This window comes from Schistocerca americana, chromosome 3 (assembly GCF_021461395.2).
Source record: "Schistocerca americana isolate TAMUIC-IGC-003095 chromosome 3, iqSchAmer2.1, whole genome shotgun sequence".
Lineage (NCBI taxonomy): Eukaryota > Metazoa > Arthropoda > Insecta > Orthoptera > Acrididae > Schistocerca > Schistocerca americana.
Window position 1 is genome coordinate 452,846,159 of NC_060121.1, and position 14,422 is coordinate 452,860,580.

Here is a 14,422-nt window from a genome sequence, read left to right on the forward strand (position 1 = left end):
ATATTACCACAGACAATTTGTTACGCATACCGCAAGTTATCTTCCACATCTATTCGCATGATTTATCAGCTAGTTAACTTCATTGTCCATGTGTTTCTGTTCAGTGCCCGACCAGTTTCTCTCTTACCAAATATGTTCTACACCTAAAGTAGACAATTTGTTTTGCATGTTCCAGGTGTGGTGTCTCGAACAATTTGACCTTTCTAATTCCAGCCATTGCTAAATTGTCTACTGCTATACACTTTACCAAATGACCCCACCAATATATTCCATTTTCTTGTAGTCTCTTGGTTCTCTGCATACTAAATATGCTTTGTATTAACCTTGTCCACCACAGATGATCCAGAACCTGTGACTGTTTATTAAATACAAATACAGAGAACTGCAACCTGACACTTTTTTTAAACGTTCGGTTATTCCATTAACTCGTTTTCTAATCTATTGTTTCCTTTCTCCAGATGTAGCACACGGGCGTTGCTTGTTTATATTCGTAGCGTGATGCTAGGTACTGGCTGTGTGACAGGAAGAAAAATAAAAAGACTTTATCGGTATGAGTAATGGTTATAGGCTGAGCTGTTTCGAAAACTGAATTGCATTACTTACTGTGAGAGTATGGGTGGTTTTGAAATTATTATCCACCCGGAAGCTTCCACTTTTATTGCAATGGCTATAAATCACTCACTTTTCACTATGAATCTAAATATATGTCGATCGTCAGGATAAATCTGCCAGCATCCAGCAAGTGCTGTGTGACTGGTGCATGTTACAAAGATACTTTCACTTCGCTAAAAGATGGTCATTTATTTTTTTCATTTTTATTGTTTTTGTATCTAATACAATCGATACGTCGGCAAATACTTTAATTTAAATTGATGTTATCATGAACGTCAGAATGTACCCATCGTCCAATCAGCCTGACACACTCACCGCAGGTCTGTCCGATTGCGTTCCTGTGTGTCACCAGCATGACTTACAAAAATTAACAATTAAGGGATGCACAGAGTAGCATAGCTCCTAACTACAATAGAAGATGGTGTAGCTAGCAGTCCAATTAAAATATACAATGAATTCTCGATAATGAAAGGCGGTGCTTTTAAAATCCCTACAAAAGCAACCTATTAAAAAATTACGTGAGAAATCTTTGTTATAAAAATGTTTATTACATACCGTCACAGTTTTACAGCACAGTATGCTAAAGAAAAAATTACCCGTGTCTAGGCTAAAAGCTCAAAAGTGAAACTGACTACAGAGGTAATGACAGTTTTACTAAAATATGTCTAATGAAGAAAATCACACAGGAACAAATAAAATAACATAACATAACGAGCAGTCGAAGGATCGGAAACGCTCAAGCAGAAACCAGTACCGGACTGGGGAAGGAAATCGACTTTTCAGAAGAACCAGCTAATATTTGCTTTAATAAATTAATTGAAATCTGTACAGATGGTCGGTATCTGAACCACCGTCCTCTCAAATACTAGTTCAGTCTCACTGCGACTGCACCGCGATCGGTGGTAGAATTGGAGACACTGCGACATTAACAGGGTGTCCTATTTGTCCTGACAATCGCAAATAACTTTTTATCCGGAAACAGTAAAATAAATGTATCAAACAAATGATTTTTGGCTGCCATGGGGAAACTAACAAGTATAACTGCCTTTCTTGTGACATCGTTCACTACGAAGATAGGAACAGTAGTACGTCTTTTTAAATAGCATCCTATATTTTTTATTCGATTTCCACTTCTCCCGCTCAAGATCTGTTAAAAAACGTGTCACCGTGAACCATTCAAGCAAAGCCGACGTAATTAAAAACGTAACGAATCACTGACTTTTACGCTCCTGTGGTAGCACACATTGCACGCGTCCGAGATAATATACGAGTAATTTGTCCACTTGGTGGAGCTGACAGTAAGCGAATGGAAACACAAGGAGAATGCACACCGTTCAAATTCAGTTAACCACCTTGAGTTGAAGGTTTGTGTGAGAACAACGTACACTTACGGAGAGTGCTACTCATCTATGGAGATTGCAAGTTTGGTTGGAAACATTCCGTTTACTGAAACGTCACAAGAAGACAAAGAAACATCCGTCGGGAAGGTAGGTTCTTGTCACGTTATTACTCCTTTGCCTGAGTAGCTTTACATCTATCTTCTTTCACTATCAAAGGAAAGCCATGTGAAGCAGTTTATAATCGAGGCCTGCCTTTATTGCACACAACCAGGCGTTTAGAATTTCTAAAGTACTATACGTAAGAAAACGTTACTAATGATTTTGAAAAGGCCTTGAGGAGAGGAACCGGACTACCGAGTAAAAATATTCGGTGCTCTTTAAGAAACGAAGTTACAAGAAAGCCAGTCATGTTGCTTTATGTCCCTTCACTGTTAAACATCGTTTGCTTGATACATTTTTTTATTTTGTTTCACGACATAATATTATTTGGGATAGTCAAGATAAATATTCATTAATGTAGTTACAAGCAAGATAAAAGGGAAAGTAGATAAGTATTTAGGAAGCGACCAATTTGGATTTAGAGACGGCAGAGTAACAACAGAAGCAATTTGGCTTTGCACGTCTTATTGGATATGAATAAAATATTTACTTAACCTTCATTGACTTAGAAAAAGCTTTTGACAATAAGCCATTCTTTAGAACTATGAAAAAATGAGACCTGACTGGAAGGACAGAAGAATGATTAATCAACTGTATCAGAACAAAGGCACAAAAATAAACGTCAGTAAAATAGAGGAAGAGGCAAAGATTAGGATAGGAGTTAGACAAGGATGTCCCATATCCCTGTATTTATTTAATGCGTTCATTGAGGAAGCTACACAGATCATGAAGAAGAACACGAAGGGAATAAAATCCAGTGGTGAAGGAAGACAATGTATTATATTTGCTGATGGCAAATAGTAGCAGACTCCTAAAAACTAAAATGTTGCTGATCCTATTAGACATTCTTAAACTACGGAAATTGAAAGTGAACAAACGGTAAAAAAGTAATGGTACTACGGAAAATATTGGAGAAATTAAAAGCAATACAAAAATGGATGACGTCAGAATTGAGCAGGTGAAACGATTTTGTTGAGTCGGTAGCATAATCACAGAGGACTTTAGACTCTCAATGGAAGTCAAGAGAAGGATATCACTGGCAAAGTAGGCATTTGTTACTAAGAAAATCAATTTAACCAGTAAATATATGACAACAGATCTCAGAAAATCCTTTGCAAAACCATTTATGTGGAAGTGAGAATTGAAAAATGTGTGTGAAATCTTATGGGACTTAACTGCTAAGGTCATTAGTCCCTAAGCTTACACACTACTTAACCTAAATTATCTTAAGGACAAAAAAACACACCCATGCTCGAGGGAGGACTCGAACCTCCGCGGGATCAGCCGCTCAGTCCATGACTGCAGCGCCTCTAGACCGCTCGGCTAATCCCGCGCGGCGAAGTGAGAATTGAAATCTTGGTAAACTGGAAAGGGATCGACTTGAGGCTACTGAAGCGTGGATATGACGGAAAATGATAAGAACAAAATGGATGGAAAGAAAAAGCAATCTGAAAGTTTTGAGGGACGTCAAAAACAGCGAAGATTTTTAAATGAAATGGAAAAGAAAATATACTCTTGAGCGAAAAGTGAAATGAAAAAAAGGCAGAGGACAGCCTAGTATGAAGTATTTGGAAGACATGGAGAAGAAGGTAGGATGTGGCAATTACGTGGAACAGTCAATGACAGAAAGAGCTGTTGCATCGACAAGACATTAGACTGTAGAATATGTACGTATGTATGTAAGATAAGTGGAACGCCTTATGCAGAGCAGGACAGACAACATTTCTCCCCTCGCACGACCTAGATATGGAATACGAGAAATATCAAGTAATGTACACCGTAAGGTGCAGATTTGGATGTAGATGTTAACTGCCGACAGGGGATGAACTGATTCCTCGCAAATCTGGCTCCTGTAAGAGCGAACGGTGTGAAAGGTTCGCTGAGGAGGAACAGTGTGTCCGCTTTTAGCGCCTCCGTTACGCGCCAGCGGCCAGAACTCGGTGCACTTCCTCGGACAACAAAAGAGGACAGGGCTCTCACAGGAAGACTCGCAGGCTGGCCAGCCAACCGTTAACAACCGCACAGAACGGCGGAACGCTGGCGGCGACGGTGGCGAATAGCGTCCCGGCCCCCGGAAGAAGCGGAGTCGCCGTGTCGGAATCCTCAGGCAGTGGACGAAGTTTTTCTTGATCAGCCATCCAATGTCTTCGCCACTGCAGTTCCGGCCGCAATCACGTCCTTTAACAGAATCCATTGTCTGACTGCAGCTACCTTGTTGCCCCACAGCCTTCGCTATTAGCTGAATACTCAATGTAATCACACCGTTAAGAAATTTCCATGTTAAAGATGGTATCTACCTCACACAGTCAGATGTGGGACATGCTATTTTTACTGAAATGTGACTGCCCGGAAAGCGAAATTCACAGAAATGTCACTTGACAGAAGCGAAGGTGGTACAGATCTGGATTAACTTCGCGTTTTGGTTGGTTCCTTCGAAAGGACACGGCCGCTTCCTTGCCTAATCCTAGTATGTGCTCCGTCCATAATAACATAGTTGTCGACGGGACATTAAAACACTGATCTCCTTCTCCTCTTCTGGCATTTTAGATTAATACTGACTACCCTAGGTGTCTCGACTTCCATATCTGGTTTCCCACATTTACTCAATAAATTTAACACTCGAAGTCAACACAAAAAGTTCAGAATTTATACGATTTTCAGACAAGTGACATGTTTGATATCTCTCCTTTTACATTATGCGAAAGGGTTATTCATGCAGAGGACCACTTTGGCCAAAGTATCACCAACTGAAGATCCTGCAAGTGGGAGAACGGTAGTAATATTTTTTTCTGAACATCAAATTCCTAACAGGTTTTAGTCTTTGAATATTAAATCCCTGCAAATGTCTATCCTATACAAATAACGCCGTAGAGGTACAGTTAAAATGTTTTTAAGGCTGAGTGGCTGCTACTCCATCATCGTGACAACTGTGGTAACCATGATGATTCATCTAGAACCTTGGCTCGCATCTATGAAAATTACTTGCTGAGGTATCCTATTACCACTTTAATACACTTAATTTTGCAATTTGGAACCTCTGCACATCCTAGTCAAAATTTTTCTCGATTTTAAGTAACAGAAGTACTGTAGGGAAATTTCGACTCTAGTTATGCGGATCCTTGAAGGCTAACTAATTATTGAGTATGCATTTAGCAAATATTTTACTGTTGCAGCACTAAATATTTGTCCCTATGGTCGTACTCCTAGCTGCAAGTGTGATAGGAAACAATTTACTTATTTTCAATATCTTCCATTTCATTGACCCTGTTGTCTTTATTTCTACCAATATATGTAACAAACGCTGAACTGAAAATTTTAACGCTTTTCCTGTGATTTGACCCTCTTTTAATGTAAATTTGTTTACGTGCGTCAGCTTACCACGAAAAAAGCGAGGACCAGGAGCACAAGAATCTGTGCTGTTGTCTCACATATTTATATTGTTAACCTGTCAATGCTCAGTTGCTAGTAGCATTCCAGGTAACTGCAGTATGACGCGGAATACAAGTAATTTATGGTTAAATGATGATGGCAGCCTATTGGGTAAAAAAATCCGGAGGTAAAACAGTCTCCCATTCGGATCTCCGATCGGGGCTACCCAAGAGGACGTCGTTATCAGGAGAAACAAAACTGGCGTTCTACATATCGGAGTGTGGAATGTCAAATCTCTTAATCGGACAGGTAGGTTAGAAAATTTAAAGTTAGATATAGTGGGAAATAGTTAAGTTCGGTGGCAAGAGGAAAAGGACTTCTGGTTGGATGAATATAGGATGATAAATACAAAATCAAATAAAGGTAATGCAGGAGTGGGTTTAATAATGAATAAAAAAAATGGAAACGCGGATAAGCTACTACGAACAGCTTAGTGAACGCATTATTGCAGCCAAGATAGACACGAAGCACAGGCCTACCACAGATGTACAAGTTTATATGCCAACTATCTCTGCAGGTGATGAAGACATTGAAGAAATGTATGATGAGATAAAATAAATTATTCAAACATCTAAGGGAGGCAAACATTTAATAGTCGTGGGTGACTGGAATTTGATAGTAGGAAAAGAAGGGGAGAAAAAGTAGGAGGTGAACATGGAGTGGTGGTGAGGAATAAAAGAGGAACCGGCCCGGTATAATTTTGCATAGAGCATAACTTAATCATAGCTAACACTTGGTTTAAGAATCATGAAAGAAAGTTGTATACGTAGAAGAGACCTGGAGAGACCTTAAGGATTCATAATGATTATATAATGGTAAGACAGAGATTTAGGAACCAGGATTCAAATTGTAAGACATTTCTAGGGACAGATGTGGACTACGACCACAATCTATTGGTTATGAACTGTAGATTAAAACTGAAGACACTGCAGAAAAGTTGGAATTTAAGGAGATGGGACTTTTATAAACTGAAATGACAAGAGGTTATAGAGAGTTTCACAGGGAGCATTATGGAATGATTGACAAGAATGGGGGAAACGAATACAGTAGAAGAAGAATTGTTAGCTTTGAGAGATGAAATAGTGAAGGCAGCAGAGGATCAAGTGAGTAAAAGAACAAGGGGTAGTAGAAATCCTTGGGTAACGTAAGAGATATTGAGTTTAATCGATGAAATGAGGAAATATAAAAATCCAGTCAATGAAGCAGACAAAAAAGGATACAAACGACTAAAAATTGAAATCGACAAGAAGTGCAAAATGACTAAGCAGGAATGGCTGCCCACAGGAAAATTAGAGACCTTTGCAGAAGAGAGAACCACCTGTATGAATATCAGCTCAGATGGAGGCCAGTCAGAAGCAAAGAAGGGAAAGCAGAAAGGTGAAAGGAGTAAATAAAAATTCTCTACAAGGGAGATGTACTTGAGGGAAATATTACGGAAATGGAAAAGGAAGTACATGAAAATGAGATGGGAGATAAGATATTGCGTGAAGAATTTGACAGATCACTGAGAGACGTGAGTAGAAATGAGGCCCCGGCAGTAGACAACATTCCGTTAGAACCACTGACAGCCTTGGGAGAGCCAGCCATGACCAAACTCTTCTATCTGGTGAGAAAGATGTATGAGAAAGGCAAAGTACCGTCAGACTTCAAGAAGATCATAATAATGCTAATTCCAAAGAAAGCAGGTGCTGACAGGTGCGAAAATTACCGCACAATCAGTTTAATAAGTTAAGGCTGCAAAATACACTACTGGCCATTAAAATTGCTGCACCAAGAAGAAATGCAGATGATAAACGGGTATTCATTTGACACATATATTATACTAGAACTGACATGTGATTACATTTTCACTCAATTTGGGAGCATAGATCCTGAGAAATCAGTACCCAGAGCAACCACCTCTGGCCATAATAACGGCCTTGATACGCCTGGGGCCCGCATCTCGTGGTCGTGCGGTAGCGTTCTCGCTTCCCACGCCCGGGTTCCCGGGTTCGATTCCCGGCGGGGTCAGGGATTTTCTCTGCCTCGTGATGGCTGGGTGTTGTGTGATGTCCTTAGGTTAGTTAGGTTTAAGTAGTTCTAAGTTCTAGGGGACTGATGACCATAGATGTTAAGTCCCATAGTGCTCAGAGCCATTTGAACCATTTGATACGCCTGGGCATTGAGTCAAACAGAGCTTGGATGGCATGTACAGGTACAGCTGCCCATGCAGCTTCAACACGATACCACAGTTCATCAAGAGTAGTGACTGGCATATTGTGACGAGCCAGTTGCTCGGCCACCATTGACCAGACGTTTTCAGTTGGTGAGAGATCTGGAGAATGTGCTGGTCAGGGCAGCAGTCGAACATTTTCCGTATCCTGAAAGGCCCTACAGGACCTGCAACATGCGGTCGTGCATTATCCTGCTGAAATGTAGGTTTTCGCAGGGATCGAATGAAGGGTAGAGTCACGGGTCGTAACACATCTGAAATGTGCCGTCAATGCGAACAAGAGGTGATCGTGACGTGTAACCAGTGGCACCCCATACCATCACGCTGGGTGATACGCCAGTATGGCGATGACGAATACACGCTTCCAATGTGCGTTCACCGCGATGTCACCAAACACGGATGCGACCATTATGATGCTGTAAACGGAACCTGGATTCATCCGAAAAAATGACGTTTTCCATTCGTGCACCCAGGTTCGTCGTTGAGTACACCATCGCAGGCGCTCCTGTCTGTGCTGCAGCGTCAAGGGTAACCGCAGCCATTGTCTCCGAGCTGACAGTCCATGCTGCTGCAAGCGTCGTCGAACTGTTCGTGCAGATGGTTGTTGTCTTCCAAACGTCCCCATCAGATGACTCACGGATCGAGACGTGGCTGCACGATCCGTTACAGCCTTGCAGATAACATGCTTCTCTTCTCGACTGCTAGTGATACGAGGCCTTTGGGATCCAGCACGGCGTTCTGTATTATCCTCCTGAACCCACCGATTCCATATTCTGCTAACAGTCATTGTATCTCGACCAACGCGAGCAGCAATGTCGCGATACGATAAACCGCAATCGCGATAGGCTATAATCCGACCTCTATCAAAGTCGGAAACGTGATGGTACGCATTTCTCCTCCTTACCCGAGGCATCACAACAACGTTTTACCAGGCAACGCCGGTGAACTGCTGTTTGTGTATGAGAAATCGGTTGGAAACTTTCCTCGTGTCAGCACTTTGTAGGTGTCGCCACCGGCGCCAACTTTGTGTGAATGCTCTGAAAAGCTAATCATTTGCATATCACAGCATGTTCTTCCTGTCGGTTAAATTTCGCGTCTGTAGCACGTCATCTTCATGGTGTAGCAATTTTAATGGCCAGTAGTGTACTTACACGAATTCTTTACAGGCGAATGGAAACATTGGTAGAGGTCGACCTCGCGAACGATCAATTTGGATTCCCCAGGAATAGTTTGTAGACAGAAAAAAATTGTGAATTCATAAGGGACCAAATTGCTGCGGACATTAGTCCCTAGATTTACACACTACTTAAAGTAACTTATGCTAAGAACAACACACACATCCATGCCCAAGGGAGGACTCGAACCTCCGGTGCGAGGGGCCTCGCAATCCGTGACATGGCGCCTCAAACCGCGTGGACACTATGCATTGCTTGTAGACAGAGAAAGCTTTCGCTAATGTTCAGCAGAATACTCTCTTTCAAATTCTGAAGGTGGCAGGGGTAAAATACAGGGAGCGGAAGGATATTTACAATTTGTACAGAAACCAGAAGGTAGTTATAAGAGTCGAGGGGCACGAAAGGGAAGCAATGCTTGAGGAGGGAGTGAGACAGGGTTGTAGCCATTCGCCGATGTTATTCAACCTGTACATTGAAAAAGAGAAATTTGTTAATATCGGCTATAGTTTTAAGTGTTAGGAAGTCTTTTCTGAAATTATTTCTATGGAGTGTTGTCGTGTATGAAAGTGAAACATAGACGATAAACAAGAAGAGAACAGGAGCTTCTGAAATGTGGTGCTACAGAAGAATCCTGAATATTAGATGGTATATTATGTAACTAATGAGGAGGTACTGAACAGAATCAGGGAGAAAAGGAATTTGTTGCACAACTTAAGAAGGGATCGGCTGGTTGGACACGTTCTGATGAATCAAGGGATCACCAGTTTAATACAGGAGGGAAGCGTGGAGGGTAAAAATCGTAGACGAAGACCAAGAGATGAATACACTAAGCAAATTCAGAAGGATATAGGTTTCAGTATTTACTGAGGGATGAAGAGGGTTGCAAAGGATGGTGTAGAATGGAGAGCTGTAGCCAACCAGTCTTTGGACTGACGACCATAACAACAACAACAAAAACAACAACATGGCTCTACATCGGCGTTTCGTCTCAGTTTGTCAAAGCACCATTAGTGAGACTATGTATTAGTGTCACACTACATGTTTTCCTTGTTTTCTGTTGATGAACGCGTTTTTCAGATTGCAGCAAAATATACAGAATCTAAACTGTACACACACATTTCCACAATACTAATATACACTGATGAGCCATAACCTTACGACCACAACGTGACAACAACGTGTTGGTCCATCTTTAGAATATAATACAAAAGTAATTCTGCATTGCATGAATTCGAAAAGCACCTGATACGTTTCCGTAGGTGTGCGGCACCACTTGTCTACGCGCAGGTAACGCAGTTGTCGTAAATTACGGTCATTGGTTTGTGTGCCCTGAACTGACGCCCTACAACTTTATGTTGCATCCAGACCAGGCGCATTTGGTGGCCAAAGTATCAGCTTACGTTCACTATCATGCTCCTCGAAACATTGTAGCAGGCTTCTGGCATTTGACACAGACAGTAATCCTGTTGTAAAATGGCGGAAAAGGTATCAATCAATAAGGGATGCAGGTGGTCTGCATTAGTCCGCAGCTGCCGTGGTACTTTCGATTACTAACACAGATACCATGGAAGCCCATGGAAATGTCCACCATTGCGCAGTACTGTTCCCACTAGCCTGCTGCGTTCATGGTGCGCTGTCGGTTGACTGGGTGATGGTGTATGCGGAGAAGATCACAGACCTGCTGTAATCAGAACGTGAATCATCAGACAGGGAGATATGGTTCCATTGACCCACGGTCCACCATCGATGATCTCGTGTCCACTGCAGTCGTTACAGAGGATGTGTGCATTTCAGTATGCCAATACGTCGGGGTCGTCTGTTGAGGAGCTTCGTGTTCGACGATGTGCGCTGATGCACTGAACGGTATGCTCCGAAACGTTTTACCTGCACAAGCACTGCACTCTGTCGTCAAACTTACCAACGACCGCCGCCTATCCTGCTTTACCGACCAGGCAAGTCCACGACTTTCACGTTGTATGATGAGGCGTGGACGTCCAGAACATTATATTGCAGAGCAGTCTTAGTGATTCCATTGTTTTCCGTACGTCGACCATAAACCCTCCAGTTTATTCTTTATTTCTTTTAAAAAAAATGCATTTTATTCGACGTTTAATCCACGTTCGATATCAATATTCTTATGATTGAGGAGCTAGTATCTCACTACACAGAAGCCTTATTTAAAACAATTTGCGTTGATACGTATGTATTTTTACATATGTGCTACATTAATGGAAGAGCTATAACTTCGTGTAATTTGCGTAGGATTTTCTTGTGAACGTTACTTTTACATGTTCGTCATATTGCGTACAGAAATTCCTAAATCTTTGACGTTTCATTTAAAATGTGTCTGCCTTGAATACTTGACATGACCGCCTAGATATTTAAATTCACTTATTTGTTCGATTATTTGTCAGTTTAACACAATTTTAGTTTCTATTGATCAAACTCCTCGAAATTCCATCGTGTTAGTTTTACATGTGGCAGCTGTCTTATCCTATGTAACAACAAAGTTATATGTGATTTGAGACTTTCTCGGCGTATTCCATTCGTGAAATCGTCTCGGGTGATCAGCCGAGTAAAGGCGTCGTCTTCTCGCAACGTTTCGAAGGGTTTCGTACCCATCATCTTCAAGCGAAGATAGGTACGCATCTTCGCTTGAAGATGATGGGTACGAAACCCTTCGAAACGTTGCGAGAAGACGACGCCTTTACTCGGCTGATCACCCGAGAAGATTTCACGAACAAAGTTATAAGTAATCAAATTATCTATACGGTGCATCAACAGTCAACTAACGGATACTACTAACAGGTGAATATGTTAGAATCATCGTATCTCTATTGCTACTAAATGTGAGATAGCATCCAAAATATACCTATTTTACTGGTCATCACTCATTTCTTTTCGCGAAGGGCCTGTGGCCGAATTCCCATTCCGTAAATACAATTACTTTTTGCAGCTTTGTTCCACGCTATTACTACGTGTCTTCTGCAGGACACTCAGTGCATCGTTCCTCCTTTCTTATGTGTAGTATACAGTGAAGTATTAATCACCGCTCGGAAATTTTCCTCCGTTATTGGTGGATGTGGAAACAACATCCACTGCTCGCCAAATATAGCAGTTTAATAATGTCCAGTTGAAAGTCGCAAGAAGCAGAGCAGCAAGGCCCGCGATCATTTCATGTACGTACAGCGCGGACAAAATGCCACTTGCAGGTTTGACGTTATTGCTTCCAGAATTTCCGAAACTCATAGCTCGTTAATAAGAGGTGTAATATTCGTGGAAATCACAGTCGGCATGTTTGCAAAATTTTGTAGTAAACGACTACCAACAGTGCAAGGGAAAACCATTACTCGCTGTCTGTGTGTGGCAGTTAAAATACGACGTCATGAACACACGAGAAGTTGTTTAATAGAGAAACAGTGTACCAACTCGGTGTCTGTGACGTGGCTTTTGAAATTTAAATTTAATAGTAGCCATTTTGAAAATGGCGCATCCATTAGCGTTGCCTTATCCTGCATTTTCCCTCGAATACAAAACAGTGAGTCAGTATCTTCTTTTGCAACTAGTAATGAATATTGCTATAGCTTTTCAACCAATTCAAGCCAAAAAATCTTCAGCTCACTTGATGCTGCTTGCGATGGTGTGCGACATCACTGGTTCTGTGCCGGTAGTTTCAGCGTTAGGATTGTACTAGAATTATTTTACCAAACGGGGCATAGCAGGGTTTGAAGCGGCGGAACTGCACTCGAGAGGAATCGGATTGAAACTTCCGTCAGATTTTTCCCACGATTCGTCTATATTTCTTAAGGCAAACAATGAGTGGTTGCTTTGAAAAGTAAGAGGGATCGTAATCCATATTTACAATTATACCATCAGAGGCTGAGGCTTGTATCTAATAACATCGTCGTCGGCGGGACGATGAAATGTAACTCTTCTCCCGCGCCCAACTCCCCCCCCCCCTCCCCTCCTCCATCTCCTCAGCGTATTGCTATATGATGACATACAATGAGTTCCAGGAGGTCTGACCAACATTCAGGGACACAGCAGGAACAATCGTTAGAAGCAAAAAATCTAGCAAACATGGCCTCTAAAATGCATACCTTAAAAGCTATGAGAACTTTTTCGTCTTGGATACTGTGAAACAAATCTCTTCTACTTCAAGCTCTTTGCTTTCCATATTTTGATATGTGGTAATATGGACCAAGACAAGGAAAAAATGTTGAGTAAACATGGCTCTAAAGTGCATACCTTAAGAGCTATGAGCTCTTCATTTTCGCTACTGTCTTATAAGTAAATTTATTTCACAGGGCCGAACACAGCACCAAAAGTTACATAATGAATGTAACTTACAGTAATTCCACCTCCGTATTATTTATCAATAATATATAAGTATCTAAAATTCTTCCGCATCAATAAATTTCATCTCACATATGCTGTTTACAGATATGATATTGCGTGAAGAGTTTGACAAAGCACTGAAAGACCTGAGCCGAAACAAGGCCCCCGGAGTAGACAACATTCCATTAGAACTACTGACAGCCTTGGGAGAGCCAGTCCTGACAAATCTCTACTATCTGGTGAGCAAGATGTGTGAGACAGGCGAAATAACCTCAGACTTCAAGAAGAATATAATAATCCCAATCCCAAAGAAAGTAGGTGTTGACAGATGTGAAAATTACCGAACTATCAGTTTAATAAGTCACAGCTGCAAAATACTAACGCGAATTCTTTACAGACGAATGGAAAAACTGATAGAAGCCGACCTCGGGGAAGATCACTTTGGATTCCGTAGAAATTTTGGAACACGTGTGGCAATACTGACCCTACGACTTATCTTAGAAGAAAGATTAAGGAAAGGCAAACCTACGATTCTAGCATTTGTAGACTTAGAGAAAGGTTTTGACAATGTTGATTGGAATACTCTCTTTCAAATTCTGAAGGTGGCAGGGGTAAAATACAGAGAGCGAAAGGCTATTTTCAATTTGTACAGAAATCAGATGGCAGTTATAAGAGTCGAGGGGTATGAAAGGGAAGCAGCGGTTGGAAAGGGAGTGAGACAGGGTGGTAGCCAATCCCCGATGTTATTCAATCTGTATATTGAGCAAGCAGTAAAGGAAACAAATGAAAAATTCGGAGTAGCTATTAAAACCCATAGAGAAGATATAAAAACTTTGAGGTTCGCCGATAACATTCTAATTCTGTCAGACAGAGCAAACGACTTGGAAGAGCAGTTGAACGAAATGGATAGTGTCTTGAAAGGAGGGTATAAGATGAACATCAACAAAACCAAAACGAGGATAATGGAATGTAGTCGAATTAAGTCTGATGATGCTGAGGGAATTAGATTAGGAAATGAGACACTTAAAGTAGTAAAGGAGGTTTGCTATTTTGGGGTCAAAATAACTGACGATGGTCGAAGTAGTGAGGATACAAAATGTAGACTGGCAAGGGCAAGGAAAGCGTTTCTGAAGAAGAAAAATTTGTTAACATCGAGT